General features: G+C 44.7%; 1 protein-coding gene and 1 pseudogene across 4 annotated transcripts in view; both read right to left on the reverse strand.

Moving 5' to 3' along the window:
• The window catches only part of Inpp5a (inositol polyphosphate-5-phosphatase A), a 221,898-nt gene that overhangs the window by 184,158 nt on the left and 18,476 nt on the right, over positions 1–19,264 (reverse strand). The window lies entirely within an intron of this gene.
• LOC117285321 lies at positions 10,199–10,348 on the reverse strand (annotated as a pseudogene).

Here is a 19,264-nt window from a genome sequence, read left to right on the forward strand (position 1 = left end):
CAGGCTGTGGCCTGCCTCATGTCCCACCCAAGCCCACTCTTTCCCATCTGAGACTTTCTCCTCCAGGACCCTTCTGCCTTGCCTTTGTGTATATGACTCAGCTCAAATGGTACTTCCTGGAGATGTCACTTCCCACCTTCTTTTAATAGTTAGGCCTCAAGACGGCCCCTTCTCCAGATTTGTCTCTCTCTCATCCCACTAAAACTGGGCCTCAAGAGGGCAGAGGCTGGAATGCTTATCATGGCCATATCTTATTCCCTGGCACTGTGCCCGGTGGGTCACAGCCCCAGATAAATTTGTACTAAGAAGCACAAACAGAGAGTTGCTGGTTGTATTAGGGTCCCCTACCACTTCCTGGTCACCATCTCTCAGCAATGTATTAGGCACAAATAAGCATGTAAAATAATCAGAATCCTGTTTTTAAATTATTCAGAAACTTAAGAAGACTACAGAGCAGTAAGAACCTGCAAAAGGTCCAAGACCACAAAAGGCCTCTATTGCTGGTGGTTACAGGTTTGGCTTTGCCTTCTAAACTTCTCTTCAGGCACAGTGGCCCTACCTAGGAGTTTCCCCATGCCCCACCCTCGCCTGTCCCTTTGTTCCTACTGGGCCTCAGCAAAACCCCTTCCACACCCAGCACCTTTCTAAATTCTATTCAAAGTTTCCCAGAGCCTGAAGGTCCAAAGAGATCTGGACAGGGACCCTGCAGTGTTGGGCCTAGTATTAGGTGCATGCCAAGTGAGCAGGCAGTGACTAACATTTGTGGGAACAAGCAGCACCAAGTGAACAGCAGCAAAATACATGTAAGCATCATGCAAGTCACTCTAAAACTGAGGTCCCAGGGTGAGAGTATGAAGGAACCAATGGCCAAGCCACAGCTGTTCACCCCATGTCAGGTCTTAGGACACAACCTAGACCCACAACACTCTTCGGCTCCATACAGCCCAGGCAAGGCGCAGGTTGTAGGGCAGCACTCCTTGATTCAGAAGGCGAGGACAGGGAGGCACTCACTAACTCAGAAAACAGACACATGGTGCAAAATGACTCATAACAGCTTGTGTTTAAAGATAACTCAGGAGACTCCCGTAAGTATTCTGTTAGCTAAGTGAAAGGTGAATAATGAAACATGTGCCACAAAGGTCCTCAGAAAAGATGAACTGCAGACTGGGGTGTGGCAAGGGCAAACTCCAGCCACACGCTCTCAGGAGCACCACAGCCAAGGGGCCACAGCAAGCTTCTCTCCCTCTTTCCATCCAGGGCCAGCACTGAACTTGATAGAGCACCCTTTAGAACATGCAGCTGGAGACCTGAAAGAAAAAACAGCACACAAGTGCTGTCCACCACCTGATATGAGCCTCATTCAGAACCTGTCCTTCAATCTGCAAACAAAACCAAAACTCTACCAGACAGAATTGAGCTATGATCTTAGGACAGGGAGAAAAGAATTGCCAGTCCTGAGGGTGGGGTGCACTCCACCAGCTCCTCTGGTCTCTGGTGAGAAGTCTAGAAAAGGCCACAGCTTCCTGGACCAGGCCTGTGTGGTGGGGGTTGGGGATCCAGGCTAAGGCCTCATCTTCAAAGCCTGAACACATAACTCAGGGGGAGAAGGGCAGAAAAAGTGACAGGGAGGGCCATGACAGCAGTGAAGAAGATACATGCCAGGTTGGTGGCATGTGTGAGCAAAAGGGTTTGTAGTGAAATTATTTCCCCAAATAGTTCTTATGGTCTGGGTATGGACAGAGATACAGGCTCTAAAAAGCTCAAGGAGGCACAATATTAATGACATCAAGCAGGCCACTTGGCAGCAAGTGTGAGAAGCAGATAATTATAGTAGGAGGGGAAAAAAGCCAACATTGGGGTTCCTCCAAAGACTCCATAGGCCCCTAATCATTGGCTTCCTGGCTGACACAGGTGCTCAGAGCACAAGGAGGAGTGATTTGGAAGCAAGGCAGCTCAGATAGTCCAACTGGGGCATCTATGCACTATCTATTCAAGTTCATACTCAATTCCTCCTCACTAATATAAACACTGCTCAAAGGACTTCAAATAAACAGATTTCTACAGGAAAAAGAACCTAGAAGTAAACACTAAGCGCAGGTTGTGGCTCAGTTTGTGGCTGGTTAGGGAAGTGGGTGCCTCTAGCTTTTCCCTTTTCACTGGTTTTCAAATGACTGTAAATGCGGTTAGATTGGTTTGGCTGCTAATTTTATGATTTTTAACCAGATTCACAGTGACGTATGGGCTCCACCAGCACTGAACCTGTGCTTTCTTCCCTCATCTACTTTGTGGTTCACCAGAGTTTGCAGGTTCCATTGTACCTAATACCCTAAAAACAAGGCTGGCTAACGCCATCTAAGTTTTTCCAGGTGGGTTTTATATCATGAAATATTCTGAGCCAGAAAACAGTTGTCATACAAATGCACAAGCTGGCTGATGTAGGGGCCATCCATCAAATATGTGCAAATACCAGGCCTGGTGAGGCCTGTACTGTATTTGGGTACTGTATTCAGTACACAAAAAACCTAAACAGCCAGAAAATGAGCCTGGAATCCGAGCTCTACCAGGATTTTAATCATTAACATTTTGGCATAAAGTTAACATTAACACAGCTTAATATACTCTTAAGATTACAGGAAGCAGAAATATTACCAAACACATGTTCCAGGGACTCTTTACCTGTCACACTGTTGATTTAGCATCTCACAGCCACCATAGCACCAGCTGCCCTTAGGAAAATTTTACCAAAGCTGCCCTCTAGGCCTCAAAGGAAAAGACCCTCACCCATCTCCCTGTGCAGGGAGATGTTTACTAAAGGACATCGGTCCTCGAGGTGCTCCCATAACATGTATACCACAGCATTTCAACAACACGTCAAAATCTGCAAAAAGGAGGCAAACCTGAAATAAACTCAGCCAAAGTGACTTTAAATAAGTGTTTTCATCTTGATTCTGGAGAGACCCAGGTCTTGACCCAGGTTTCAGCCAGCAGTGAGGCAAAGAAAATACTGCAAGCCTCCCTGCAAACAGATCTGGCAACACATGCAAAATACATGGGTTAAAGTGGTGGTGGCATTCTTCTAAGCCAGAGCTTTCTCTAAATTTTGTCTTAGGTTACAAAAGCTACAAAGAAAAGCTGGAACAAGGATGCAAACCCATTAATATGACTAGAGGACCGTGAACAGCAATATCACTACACTTTGCAAGAGCCAGACACATTCAAACAAGCAAAGAGAAAAAAAAAAAAAACCCACAAGGAACATTGGGCCCTTTCAAGCCTCAGATTTCTCAAACCCATGGATAAAGTGACATGTACCCCACTGTCCCTCAACACCCCATCTCTCCACCACAGCTAAAGAGATACCAGGCAGGGTCAGCCAAATGTTCAAGCCCCCACAGTACCCCTGAAAATCTGGGCTCCCCAGGCAGGGAAGCTGTGCAACTCCAATGCCTGTCTCCCATAATCAGGGAAACATCTCAGTGCAGAAAGTGAGCTTCCCCCACCAACCCAGCCAAAGGCATTTCATTAGCTGCAAAGGACAGTGAGTTTTTTTATGGAAGGCCTCTCTATAGGCCACAGGTGTTTTGCTATCAATAGTTTCCTCCACTTAAGCCTCTAGCCCCACATCAAAACAGACATCAACTCCCATGAGCTGCAGGCCAGCTTTGGCAGTGCCTGCGATCTAGCCCTGGCTCCTTTGATGAGCTGTCTTTCTTCATCTGAACTTACCGTGGCAGATGTGAGATTTTAGAATCAGAATTCACCCGCAGAAGACTCTATAGACATTACCACTCACCTGACTTTTTGCTCTTCTAATCAGGAGTTATGAAAAAGGGCACCTTGAAAACCATCTGTGAGTGCAGGACCCCCACTTGCTCAGAGGGGACAAAGGAGCATGGTGACATGGAGGATAGGGGGTGGCAGTCAGGGTGTAGCCCTGTTTGACTCAAGCCTTACTCATTCATTAGTAAACAAGGACCCAGAAGCCCAGGGGCCGGGTCTGAATTCTACTGACCTTATGGCTTTATAAGAGTTGCTCACCTCTCTGCCCATGTTTTCATTTGTATAACAGGATCAACAGAACACATTCATTTCCGGGTTGCAGCGAGGACTAAATGCTTCCAATATTTGAAAACCTCATCTGAGAACCTTTTACACAAAGCACATAATCAACATTTGCTCCTTTTTATTATGTTAGTTAAGCTCCTTAACACCTTTGCTTAGCTAAGTCTGTGGTTCTGATTACTGATGGTCCTGTGTGACCCAGTGGACCCTTGTCACAGAACCAAACAGCTGCACTGGTTGGGGGCAGAAACATCAAGCCCATCCCACCAGCTAGTCTCAGACTCCGATGATGGAAATGGAGGCCAAGGCAGACCCACTTTGCAAGGCCCATAGCAGTAACAGAGGGTGGCAGGTCCAGGCAGATACACTGAATGATAGGCATACCCGGTCACATGGGATCCCCTTTCTCAGCAGGTTTCAGGCTCTCTTCAACAGGAATCATTGGTCTCTCTGGCTGTAGAACAATCTAATTTCTCCTCTTACCCTTCCCCTCTACTAGCAAAAAAAAAAGGTGCCTACATTCTGCTATAGTCCTAGGTAGCTACTGTTCAGAGCTAGGGATAGTATATACAGCACCAAGGACCTAGCCAGAGCCTTGAGCCTGTTGGAGAGCTGGGCAGGCAGAGAGAGCTGACAGCATCCCCTGCCAAGATGAACCTAAAGAGATAGCCAGCAGCTCAGAAAATGGTCCCACTTTGGCAGGCAGTGCAGGGAAGGGTGGTATCTTAATTATTTTCTCATTGCTAGGACAAAATACTCAACACCCATAAGTCAAAGGAGGAAAGCTTTATTTTAGCTCACAGTTTGTAAAGGTTTTTCAGTCCATAATCACTAGTTCCAAGGCAGGAAGCAGGGCAGAGGGAAATAGTAGGGGAGAAACAGTTCATGGCAGGGTAGGCAGGAGGCAGCAAGACTATCTTTTTTTTTTTCCTTTTTATTCCACCCAGGATGCAAGCCTATTGATTGGTGCTACCCACACCCAGGGAGAGTCTTCCTTTTCAGTAAGTTCATCACCCACACCCAGAACTATGCTAAACCAATCAAGTGGCTCAATCAAGTATGATGCCTGTGATCTAGTCACTTCCAAAAGTCCCACCTATGAGCGCATGAGACTTTGGGAGGCCATCTGGATCTAAGCCATATCAGGTGGTATAGAATTTTCATCCCTCACCCGAAGGACCACCACACAGCTGCCTTACCAGCATGTGACAGCACTAGAGCAACATGGCAAAGGAAAATATGCTCCCTGTTTACATTACTAAGCTCAAGCTCCAGCTGTAACATCTTCAAATATCCATCTCTGGTCAGTCTTCCAGGAGTCACCATGGTATTGAGGTACCCAAAACACGGGTATTGCTACACCCAATGGTTTAGCTGGTCCCTTGGTTTAAATGTTGGTGCACTGGAATTCTTGGGGAAATATGCAAGTATTTTGTAACTCTAAAATACAGGAGTTTATGGGCTGGGGATTTAACTCAGTGGTGCCACCAAATTCAGTGGTGTCTCGCAAACACAAGGTCCCAAGTTTAATCGCCGGTACCAAAAATAAAATGAGTTTTTAGTAAAATATTAATGCAAACACACAAAATAAAGAGACTGTGGCCAAGCTTCCTAACATTCTTTTTGAGTTAGTTAACTGAGCACCAGCATCTGTGCCAGGCCAACATGTGTCCAGGGAATCACCTGGATAGCATGTGAGAATCAGAGAGCTACCAGAGCTCCTCCCCTCTTATCCCACAGCAGGACTACAAAAAGCCTCCACAAACATTATCTGGAAAGATTTCCTAGCCCTCCACCAAAACTTCAGCCTCTTCCTCCAGGCCATGCTGAAACTGAAGGAGACAAAGATGCCCACAGATGTGCTAGCAGATATGACCAGAGGTCCCACAGATTTACCTCTAGAAGCACAGATGTTACCTGTGACCACCAAGAGCCACCAGTGCTGTGAAAGCTCACAGTTCAGACAAAGCAAATATGCAACGAGCAGCAAGTAAATATCTGCAAAGAGATTATGTCAGCTTCACAGGGTATATCATGCAAAATGAAAATTTATTGTTTCTAACCAAAGAGATTGACAATCCAAAAGAAAAAAATGTGGAAGTCATAGGAATTTAACACTACCTGCTATATGATTAGAATTAGGCATTTTTAGATGCCCAATATTGAAAGAATTAAAAAAAATACTGACAGCATACCATGGCAGTCTACATTTACTACTGCCTGGGCTTTTGCAAACATAAGCAACAAACTTACATGTTTTTGGGCAACAAAATTTCATTGTCTATTTACTAACCTTTGTTTCACAAAAATCCTCAATAATTTAAGGTTTTAATTAAAGACAGCTGACCAAGTGGTTGTTCTCACACTGATGCTAGAAACTACTAAAGCATTACTGCAGCCCTCCATCTGCACCCCAAGAAAGTCACAGGCCACACCCACTTCCACTGGCCTCTGCTGATGCACCAAAGGAACACTGACTGGCAGGAACTGCTGCTGCTATTTCAGCCAAGCCTTTTCATACATTTTGCTAGATGTGGAAACTGAGCACTCAGTTATCATATGATTAAGCAAAAAGGGGTGGGCATATAATTCAAACCAAACCTCTTCTGAATAAACTTTATATTGAGAGAGAATTAAATAACATTTTAAATGACTGGGTGTTAAATAATGAAGCTGGAATCAGATGGACTGCTGGCCATAAATAAGTGCAAAAACAGCTTTGGAAATCACTCCAAGCCTTGAATCTTCTCCACAGATATTTAAATAAAAGTACTTAAATCACTGTGAAAATGAATATCTTTTAGAGACTTGGCCAGAACATAAACTGCTCAAGGGCAATGGCTTTTTCTGTCCTGTTCACCAACATCTCTTCAGAGCCCAGACTGGAAGCACCTGGGACAAAACAGACAAGTAAATATTTGTAGAACAAATGTATTGATCTTCCCTATTATGAGTATGGACACTAGTATACATGTACCTGTGTGTATGCATGTGTGTGTGTGGCATATATGTTCCCATGTATATAATAGGTGTGTGCACAAGCTAAGAAATATCTCCTCTACACCAAGATTTTTTTCTTTTAGCTGTCTTGGTACTTTTTCCAATTATTTTTTTCTCTTTTGCATTTACTGTATTTTATTTATTTTCAGACACAAATTTCCTACATTCTTGCAATCAAGGTTGTCTTACCAAAGATGGGTTCTCTGTCACCTTGCGCAGTGGTTTTACTCTTTCTGAGAAAGACAGCAAAAACTGGTGTCTCACACCAACAGTCTCTTTAACTTGACTCAATCAACCTGTGACCCATTCACAATGTATATACTCTAAAAACTGGGCAGGGATTCAGCTTTTTTACAAGGCTAATTCATTCCTCCAAAAACAATGAAAAAAATCCATCCCTCGACTAAAACTGCTACCTGCATCCTATCCTTATGCCCACATGCTTCAGGGTTGCTCTTTGTTCTAACCCATCCTTCTTACCTTCCTCTTATTGTGTCTGTTTCAGACTGGTCAGATTCCCAAAGCCTGAGGATGTGTTAATAATCTGCTAAAATGGTCCCTGCTCATGATTGATTCTCAGAATTTTCCTGGCTACTGCTTACATGAGAACTTCTGAATCAGCTAAAAAAAAATCCCCAAAAATTGTGCTGATGGTCCAGGAGAGAGGATTCAATGTCTGCTGGGGCAGATATGCCCAGCACGGAGGACAAACCTTGGGTCATCTAAAAGCCATCCACAGTGATACTGCCTCCCATGTCTGCCTTGGGGTAAAAAGTCTCAGCCTTGGACAAGATGTGAGAAATCTGTTGTTCCTCTTGGGAGATTCCCTCTCTGATAAGAAAGCTGAACATGATGCCCCAAGAGTACCAAGTACATCCAATGCCCACATCATGATTCCCAGGATGTTCTTCAAAATGAAAAGCCACTGCTCCCCAGAGAACCAGGTAAGTCCAGGCTGGGGCAAGGAACACTAGTTAAACTATGGTGCCAAAAGTAGATATGCTCAAGAAGCAATGGGAGAGGGGGACCAGGACACCAGAAGACCTCAGGGGGCAAAACTGAGACCACTTGAACAACAACATACCCACTTCAGTAGGTTGTAAGCCAAGGAATAAAATAAATAAATACTATGGGTCCACACTGATATGAATGAATGAGCAAAAAACAAGTTGAGAGGGAGACACAGCTCTTCCGCACAGGAGTACGCCAAATACTACATGCACACACCATAGCAGGTGGAGCCTGATTGCCCTCCCCACAAGCAACTGGCTTCCAGTGACCAGAGAAGGTATGGGATGGTCACTGGACAGTAGAGACTGGCAGCCTCTTTCCCAACCAGGCCATGGGACAACACTGCCAGGCAGCGTCCTATAAGGGCAAGAATCCTGAGAGGATGGGATGGTGGGCATTTCATGTCTGGGGTCCTTCCTCCAAAAACCAATAAATGGAAGGCACCAGATAAACCTAAACTGTGAGACAGGCAACAAAATTCCTGACAAGTTCTCAACAGTGTGAAGGACAGTGAGCAAGTGCCATAGACTGGAGAAGGCTAAAGAGATGGCATGAGAAAATGTGACATGCGGCCTGGAAGGAACCCTGGGCAGAGTAGGGATACTGGTAGAGAACTGGCAAAACCCAAATGAATCCTGAGTCTGTCCAACAGTGATGTGTTCGTGTCAGAGTCTCGGTTGGACACACACACACCCCATAGTTACATGAGACATTCAATGTCAGGGGAGACATGGCAGCCAGATCTAAAGTTATTCCAGACCAAGAAGTCTCAAGGAAGTTACTAGGGAAAAGTGATTTTGTGTGGTGATTGTCTGAGGATGTTGTTCCTTTTCCTGCTTTTGTAGAATGTGGTTCAGGGATGTGAAGGTGGCATGTGAGAGGGAGGTATCATCCCCTCCACAGGGAATGTGGCAACATGAACAGAAGTGAGGTACACAGAGTCACCAAGACTACCGAAAGCCTCCCTCCTCCAAACTACCAGGATAAGGATCTTGGAAGTCCATGACTCTATCACTGCACCACTGACCAACAGAACCTCACTGGTAAGATGAGCAACAGTGATTCAAGTTATGAGGCTGTCTACTCACAAATCAGACATATTGCTTCCATTTATCTATTCTAGTCCTCTCACACTTCCTCCCTTGCTTCATACAAAGATCACATTTCTTTAGTCCATGTCTACAACTCTTCTTTCATACATAAGGTCACTCCTATTTATTAGGTATACAGGAATGCACCTGAACTTGTAATTTAGTTTATTTTAAGTGATTTGATCATAAGTTCTTTTATTATGAACTACAAGTCTTTCCTTTTTTTTTCTTTTTTTTCCCCCCAGTACTGAGGACTAAACACAAAGCCTTCACACTGAGCTACATCCCCAGCCCTTTTTTATTTTTTATTTTGAGATAGGATCTCACCAAGTTATTAAGTTGCCCAGGCTAGGCTAGGACTTGCAATCCTACTGCCTCAACCTCTGAGGGTGCTAGGATTATAGGTATACACCACTACACCCAGCTTGTATTTTAAGTTTTCATAAGTATTCCTTGCATTTTCCAGATGTATAATCATTTTTGCAAATAATTTTGCTTCTCTCTTCTAATATTCCAATATTATATTCTTCTTTCTCCCATTTTAATTGCTATCTGCATTAGCCAGAGCTTCTGGAGCCATATCAGGCAACCATGGTTGGACGAATCATCTGTCTTATCTTTGACTCTAGTGAAAATGTTTGATTCCCATGTTTTAAAATCACATTATACAAACATCTACTTGTCTCCAGGTACTGGGCTTTGAACTCAGGGCCTTCGCACTGAGTCACTTATTTTTAGTTTGAGGGAGGGTCTTGAAAATGGTCCAGACTAAGCCAGAACTTGTGATCCACCTATATCAGCTTCCCAAAGTGCTTCAGTTACAGGTATGTAGCACCACACCCATCTTTATGCTTTAGTTCTAAATGCCATTACCTCTAAAGCAAAGACCTGCTGCTGGGCAACACAAAAGCTAGAAACCCCAGACCTTTATAAAAAATAAACCTTTGTAAGTATAAACACAAACCTTATCACCTTACACACAACTTTTCAAAGCCTTCACCCACACCAACACATATCTTTAAGCCTTACTTATACCAAAGAAGGCAAATACAGTCTCCAACTGTCACAAATTATGCAGTTGAATTTCCCACATTTGAGGAAAGACCATATGGAGCACAATGGACAAGTCTCATCCTAGGAAAACTACCTTTGCAACCATTGTGCCTGCCCTGCAGGGTAAATATGAAGAATGATCATATTTTAGTCAAGGGAAGATGTTGAATTTTATTAAGTATTTTCAGCATTTAGAAAGGTTTTTTTCCTATTGATTAAATTAATAACTTAAGAAAATATAAAGCTGTATTACCCGGTCTTTCTCAATATCCAGTTGTCCTCACATTTTTAACAGAGTCACAAATGCAAGATCTCTTTTTACCTGTTTTGGATCCTACTTACAATGTCTTAACCTAGCCAGGGATTTAGCTCAGCGGTTCGGTGGCCTGCCTTGCAAGAGCAAGGACCCAAGTTCAATCCCCAGTACCAAAAAAAAAAAAAAAAAAAAAAAAAAAAAAAAAATGTCTTAACCTAGTTTAAGTCTGACAAAATTCCCTGGAGAACCACAGACATCAGTGCTGGTGGCCAGGAGAGAAAGTGACCCAAAGAATAAGTCTAGCAATTGGCTCCACATACTCTCTACCTGGGGCCATACTTGGGAGGTGAGGAGCCACACTGCTCCCTACCTCAGCTTTTACAACATGTTCCATTGTCTGCATTCTTCTAGGTAGTGAAATCTGCCAGAATGGATTTCTTTCCTGTAAGACAGCTGAAAGCATCGCTACATGAACCCCAAATTCAAAGACCCTGAATCAGGAGAATGAAGCCACCCATACACATGAGTTTGGGAAATCTGTTTTTTTTTTTTTTAAATGCCTGGGCTGAGACTAGACACTGACTGGATCCATTCCACAGGCCAAACACACATGTCCAAAAGCTTCCTGGGAAGGCTGTGGTGAGAGCAACCTGACCACCACCTCTCCTGTGTACTATCCACCCAGGAGAACTGTCTCCATGTGCAATGACAGAGTTGAAGGAAAATGAATGAAAATGTGCTTCAGAGAAGACTTTGGCTTATTCCCTAAGTTTTTAGACTGAAACTGAAGTGTTCAGATATGCACCCTCAGCTCTGTGAAAGGTGCTATGGCACTTCACACTCTCAACTAGGCACAAAGGTTGTCAAATTGTGATGTGAAGATGACTTGTCAGTGTGAGTGTTTTTCCTATAGGGGCACAATTGAGTGGCCATCAAGTTATCCCTCTTGTCTTTCCAAGTACCATTTGGAGCCTAGCAGTGATCCCTCCACCTCCAAGCGTGGACTCAGGCAGGCAGCAGGCACTCAATGAACATCTGCTATGTGAATAAATAGTTCCCAGTTACAACCATCTTGACAACTAGAACTCTAGAGCACAAGGGACAGTATACTATCACTTCCTGGCCTCCTGAGAGCCCTGGCACAACAGCCCCTGGCAGGTCCTGGTGTACCCAAGATTCACACTGCACATTCCCTTCTTCCCCTCCCCACTTCCATTTTGCGCTGATTAAGATCAAAGTGTTCAGCCATTAACAGATACTCTTGACATGTACACATCTAATACCAAAGAAACTTAGAAACGGTACTCACAGCTAAAACTCAAGACTGACAGGTGGCTACATACAGGAGAAACAGGACCACATAGCAAGGAAGTACTGGGAAAACTCTGGGAAGGACAATGGCCACCACACAAGATACAAGTCATATGTCCACCGGCATAGGCCAGGATCTCAGCACCCAGTGGAGCAGGCTCAAAATGCTGAAGAAGCCAAGCATGGTAGCATGGTAGTACACTCTGGAGGCTGAGGCAGGAGGAGGCCAATATGAGGCCAGCCTGGGCTACACAGTGAGTTCAAGGCTACCTTGAACTATGCCATCTCAAAAAACAAAAACAAACAAAACTGCTCAAGATACACAGCACCTGAACTGGGAGACAAGAAGGTCCCACTGCTTTCCAAGATCAAAAATATTCCTGGACAAATCACCACCTCTGCTTGGGGATCACTGGCCACCCAACAAACCAACTACAGTCTCCCACTACCGATAATGATCACAAGTGGCCACACTGCCACAGGAGCCTCCCAGCTTCCCCAAACATGATGAGATGATGGTGACAAACAGGAAGAAAAATCATGAAGGTCACATCACCAGGAAGGTTCACACTACACATCACAAATGGGCAGAGGTCTTGACAGCCTGCCACTGAAGGAGTCCTAAATAACAAAGGGTCATCCCATCCATCCCCCTGGTTAATGAAGCAGAAACAGCTCTGGGAGTTCACAGTCTACAGACTCAACCCAACCTCCTGGCCCAGTAGAGAACCAAGCAGATCTCAGCTGCCAGACCTGGACATGAAGTAGACATGAAGCCACCCTCAGAAATGAAAATGTGTCTTTGACAAGTGGCCAAAACTGCAGCCAGCAAACCAGTGAAAATGGAGCAAGTACTAATTAACTAAATCCCTAACAGGTTATGTCTGACCAGCAATCATAATGAAAAAAAATGACACCAACCACATGAGTTGGGAGGAACCTAGGGTTTGTTTTCCTTCCTTTTCTTTTCTTTTCTTTTGTTGGCTTAATTTTTCTATGGGACACCCACTCACACTTCATTTTTCAATAGCAGTCCTGAAAAAAGAACTCCTTTTAGGTTGGTTCATTATGGCAACTAATAATTATGTTCTTTTTAAATATACTGATATTTTGTTATTTGCCCACCCCCTGTATATATTCCACATTCACTCAATATAACATAAAATATTGTCATTTTTATAAAACTCATGAGCATGAAAGTGCTTATGCTTAATTTCCTTGCTTTAAACACACAGCTGAGATACCTGATCATTATGGAAATGATGGACAGCTACTCACAAGAGTGACTCAGCCCCTCTATGGCTTGTCCAAGACCTGCAGCAATGCCAGAACCAAACCTGTGGGTGGTGAGGGGCATGAGATGCTGGGCAGGCACAAAGCCCTAGCTTCTCAGCCCAGATTCTGAACAAAATACCAGTCTCTTTCCAGTCTTGCCCAGCTCCTAAATTCAGACTGTTGCCATCATCTATTCTACCCCAGAGAAGGATTCTAGCAAATATTTTAGATAAAGGAAATGTATGCATATCAAAATAAACTAGGTTATGTGATCAAAATAGGCTATCAATAAGAAGTCAAGAAGTTTCTTGCCCTTCTCATGACAACCCTTCTCAGGACATAAGGGCTGGAGGGAACACCTCATCTTCCAACACAGAATACCAGATGAGCAGGAGAAGGAATGAGGAGGAGGAGCAAGAGAAAAAGGAAGAGGAAGAGGAGAAAGAAGAGGCTTCTATCATGTGTTCCTCCTTATGGACAGGGATTTGGTATGGGTATAGGACCCAAGTTGGCACAAGAAAAAGGTCAAAGACACTGCTTGAGAAGCCCTCTCTCCAGTCCAGGATGTGTACAGAAGCAGTCAGCCCTGCAGCCCACTGCCTGTCCACTCACATGAGCCCACAGCCATCTAGCCAAACCTAGTTCCCTCCACCCCACCCTTCATATGTTCAATAAACCCAAAGCTGCCTATATTTTGCAGGGCCAGCCCATAAACAGGCCCCACACTTCCACCCTGCACCCCTCCATCAGCAGCCTTGTGCCCCCTCTACTCTAGTGGCCCTTCTCCTTGGGCAGGTGAGTGGTACCTCTTCTTCCTTACCCAGTCTGGTTCTGGCCTGGGGGCACCTCCCCACAGCAGCCTTCCTTGCAATGATTGTTGGTCAGAGCACACACTCTGTACAACATTCACTGGGTCCCAGAACACCAGCTCAGCAATGATGCAGATGGTCAAGGTCCCCACTTGGAAAGGGCTTCATCCAGTCCTGGCTCACATCACATGCTCAGAAACATGCTGGAGCACCGAGTGTCATCCAGGACTGAAGAGAGTTCCTCATGAAAACCACAAGTCACCCTACTCTTCTTGGCAGGAATTTGCCTTCTCTCAGTCTGCTTATCAAGCATCCTTCACTTGTGTCCCATCCTTCCTTGCCACAAAACCCATGAAGACCCATGGAGCCAGGGTCCTATCTGGCATGCACCAGCTTGAGGAAAAGACCACACCTCCTTCTGTGATTTAGTCAGGTGTTCTCCAGGATGAGCATCAGAGTAAGCCCAAGAAAATTCCAAAATGTATCCCCACGACCCCTACATCTAAGAAGTGCCTGAGAGCCTCCAGATGCAGTGCCATATGAGGCAGATAATGTACAGCAAGCCCTAACCACAGGAGGCTGCCATTTTTTACTTGGAACAGGTCAGCAGAAAGAGCTGCAGACACCAGGTCCCAGATCAGAGATACAGTGAAAACAGGAGGGGCTAAGAATTCAGCACTGAGCTCAGTGATGTCACAGAAAATAAAGAGAGCTGAAGCCACACGGGACCAAATTCACATGAGGCTTGTCATGAGCTGGCCAACAGCATAGCAGGCACTTTAGAGACCCAGAGTACCCAATATGAGGAATGCTCTAAAGATCATGCCCTTTAGATGACCATCCCACAGCCAATGGCCCTGAGGACCACACTCACACCCAGGGTACAATGCTGAACACTTGCTCCCTCTCTACATGAATAGGGGCTAGAGAAAAGACTGGGTGTAGTGTGGGCTGTGGCTATGTGCTAAGGCCCTGGATTGGATGAGAGGACCAAGTCACACAGGCTACACATCATCTCCAACCATCAGGGAGGTGCCACTGGACCCAGCTCAATATGGACACACTGAGACCCCTGGAGGAAGGCTGGGCCAGCCCAGTGGAGTGTATGAGATTGGAAGTCATGAAGAAACATAACATCTGCTAGAGATAAAAAGAAGAGAAAAACAGCTGATGGGAGGCAGCAACCTGGGCACTTCAGCAGGACAGGTCAGGAGAAACAGAATGCCAGGCTATGGAAGGCTTAGGAAGGGCTACATGGAGTTCAGAGCTGAGCAGGAGAAAAGGGTCACTTGTAGAGTTCCAGCCACCTAGACCCACATTACTCCTTTGGGAGGCTCACAGGAAAGTGGAGAGTAAGGTGGGAGAAAAGCACGAGTGAGTGTTTAGGATGAGAGCTGCAGCTGCCAGGGATAGCAAAGATGGCAGGGGCAGCAAGGCCATAGGAAAAAGAAAGAATGGTCAGGGGAGGTGGGGTAAAAATCTGGAGAGAAACATCTACTCCCCAGCCATGCAATAATTCAGAGGAGAGTAATTCTGGAGATTATTCTACCATCAAAGAGAGATATGGACAGAGCTCAAGCAAGGACAGGCAGGAAGAGGGTGAAGGACAATGTCAGGCCCTCGAGATGCCAGGACAGGGAGAGGACAACATCCCCCTGAACCTGTACCTTTGCTGGGTGCCAATCTCATGAGGTAAAACCTGTGATAACCCTGCACTGTGTGGGCTTGGTTCTCTAGTGGCAACCATCCATCCCCTACAAGAACTGCAGGATCAGAGGCCTCAAACTACAGAAGCTCTCCGCTGCTGCTCAGGATGCACCAGGGAAAGACAACCCAGCGAGCCACCCACCGTTACAAAAACAAGCTCCTGCTTGTTCTGGCATTATGCTAATGCCATGCCACATGCACACTGTTTCCATCCTGGGAGTAAAAATGGTCAAAGCAATACCCCAAAAGTGGTCTCTGACCTTCACAAAAACATGTTCTCTGGGTATTCAGAGTCGTACCTGAAAACTCCACTGGAAGGAATCTCACAACCTGTCCAGATGTAAGTTCCTGAAGGGAGACTCACATGCCTCACACAAGGGTGTTCCACAACCTGCTATACGCCTGCCACCCCAACAACACTTCATTCTATCCCACCTTCAGAAGAAATGCAAGAGGTAGAAGTGACATCTAAGTTTTCCCACCCAGAAAACTAGCCAAGGAACCCTGCAGCATGATAGTCTGATGGGAAAGATGGCACCAAGTCCCCCAGGCCACCCCTCCCACCCCAGGTGCACTAAATCCTAGAGCTTTGCACACTGGTTGCTACAGAGCTTAAAGCCAGACTATGAACTTGAGAGCTGACCACTGACCTGAAAGCTGTCTACGAATATAAAAGATGGCCACATACACAAAGTAGTAGAATTCATGCACTCCCATCTTTCTGCCAGCAATCTCATATCTGGCTCAATAACCGAAACTCGCAACCTCAAATTACCAGCTCTCCCTTGGGGCCTCCTGCAGAACACAACTCTGTTAAGCCTTTGCAGGGCTTCACAGCCTCAATGAAGCTACCATGATGCTAGCTGAGACAGGTCTTCAGCCATGGCATGAGGGAAGAAAGGCCCAGCAACTGCAGCCTTCCTCAAAAGCAAATCCCTCTTTCCTCAAGGAAAGGACAAGGCACTTGACCCACTAAGCCAGCTGGCCTCCCAGTTCTAGAATGAGCTCAGAATCCCCAACAGACAACAGAGGCTTCCCTAGGGTGTAGGCCAGTCCCATGCTTGTGATGGATTCAGGAAGAAGCAAGGGACTGCCTGGAAAAAAAAATGCAGAGGTGGGTAGGGGAGGAGGTTGGAAGAACAGAGAGAACAGCAAAGGACACAAACTGCAGCAGCTCCTGAGAAGAGCCCAAAAACAGTGGGCTCCAGAAGTAAGCAGCTGCTGCCTTCTGCTACAGAATACTGATGGTGACATATCACTCTGAACTTGTGGATGCAGGGCACACATTGTTCTCCTCAGAAGAGTGCCACAGTACTGCTTTCCAAGAACCCTAGCCTCCAGCTCCTAACACACCCAAAGAACTGAGCTCTGGATGCAATGACATGCGTAGGTCACACTTAGCACCCATTTGGGCAAGGGTACATAGCAGGACACAGGGAGAAACATGAGCTCTCAGCTCAAGAGAAAAGATAGAGATGAAAGGCAGCCATGTTCTTGGGAGCAATATGATTTGTGTTTTTAAACTTCTTTTTCTGCTTAAACTACCCTGAGGCTAACACGCCTATAATGAATCTCTCTAAAGTAATCTTGCCATTACCTTCCAGTCAAACCACTGCCCAGAAGGCCCAGGTAAGCCAGCTATTCTCTTACCCCTAGAACACAGCAACATCTCACACTTCAAAGACCAGTGGCTGGGGACTCACCCACATAGGGCAGGTTCATGGTCACGTGGAAGATGCAAGAAGACCTTGTAGAACCACTGACCATACCAACAACCTCCGCTCACCACGAGAACAAGATGTCTTTTCTAAACATTCTTCCAGATCGTATGGATGAGTCCATTCTCACAGCCTGGAAGGACCCAGGCCTTGCAAGGCAATACTCCAGCCAGCAGAAAGCACAGTCACCACTCCAGCCAAATCCCAAGGGCCTGTGTGGCAACCGTGGGCTCAGGGAAAACTCCAGCCTGCCCGAGTCTGCAGGTTGTCCTGGACTCTGGATTCCCTGAACCCACAGGGTGAACACACAAAGCAAACTGCTGGGAAGCCAAGGCTTTCAAGAAGCAGCCCAGCAAAGACTTACTAAATGGGAGGTTTTAAAGTGCATTTCTTCCCAAGTCCCCTCTTGCAGACAAATGCTATTTTCTTTCTAATATTCACTGCAGCAGTCAACAGAGAGAAGAACCCACTGAAGCATGGCGACTTTGTAACATGCACAGAATTCTGAGGTGCAGGGAGCCATATTCTTTCACATTCTTGGAGCTGCTGATACAGTGCTTCAGCACAGTGGCCTCAGAAAATACCACAGCATCCAGAGTATTTTGTTGAAGGCTGATGGGTCACACCTGCCTTACATTTATTCAGTCAACAAGCAAGTTAATAAATCCCAGTAAGTACCTACTTCATTAGGTATCAGTGTGCACAAAGAAAAACTGTCCCTTGGGCTTGTTCATACAGGAGCAAAGCCTCAAATAAGCAGCAATATATCACAGGCCCAGGATATCCAGCAGAAGGTGTGTGACAGAGGCCTGCGTCTCTGTCCAGGAACAACTGGATCAGTGGTTTCATGTCTATCAACCACAAAGAGAGAGTATGAGAAGGCAGAAGAATGAAATTCTCCTAGAGCTCTGATGGCAAACCTTCTAGAGCTTTCAATGATACAAACAGCCTGCTGCAGCACATGTGCCACAGATTCACCACCACTGACCTAGAGTAACAGCAGCAGTAACATGAATTCTCAAGAAAGGGTTCCATGCATTTAATTCTAAATGCAGGCAAGAGAACATAAAAATATAGGGGAAAACATCAATGAAACCAAAGGTTGATTCTTTGAAAAGATCAACAAAATAGACAAACTGACAGCTACGCTGAGGGAAAAAGAGAAGACTCATGAAAGAATGAATCTCAATGAAAAACAGGGCATCACCTCCAAATTTACAGAGGTGAAAAGGGTCATAAGGAATTCTATGAACAATTGTGTGCTAATAAGTTATATCACCAGGTGACATGAAGATACAAACTATCAGAGCTGACTAAGAAGAATAAAAAAAATCTAAATAGATCTATAACAAGTAAAAAGATCACAAATAAATTTAACAGAATTTCAAGATGTATTAAAAACTATAAAATATCACTGAAAAAAAGAGCACTAAATAAGGGACAAGATACCTTTTTTTTATACACACATTTTGGAAGAATACTATCACAACAGCAATATTTCTCAAACCAATCCATAGATTTAATGTAATCCTTATCAAAATCCCAACTGGCTTTTCTGTGAAAATTGATGAACTAATTCTAAAATTCTAAAATTTTAGAAATGAACAATAGCAAAACTAATACTCAAAAAAAGACAAAAAGTTGAAGGATTCACACCATCCAATTTCAAAACTTTCTACAAAGCTATAGTAATCAAGACAGTGCACACTGGGATAAGAACAGATCTATAGAGATTAATGAAAGATAATGGAAAGTCTAAAAATAAATCCATGTTTGTGGTCTATTAATTTTCAACAAGCAGGACAATTCACTAGGGAATCTTTTCAATACATTGTCCTGAGACAACTCGATATCTATCTACATGTGAAAGAATAAGTAAAGCCCCTAACTTTATATAGCATATATAAAAATTAACTCCAAAGGCACTGAAGACTGACATCCAAGAGCTAAACTATATATATATATATATAT

The sequence above is a fragment of the Fukomys damarensis genome, unplaced genomic scaffold (genome assembly GCF_012274545.1).
Source record: "Fukomys damarensis isolate Sample0158 unplaced genomic scaffold, DMR_v1.0_HiC HiC_scaffold_8, whole genome shotgun sequence".
NCBI lineage: Eukaryota > Metazoa > Chordata > Mammalia > Rodentia > Bathyergidae > Fukomys > Fukomys damarensis.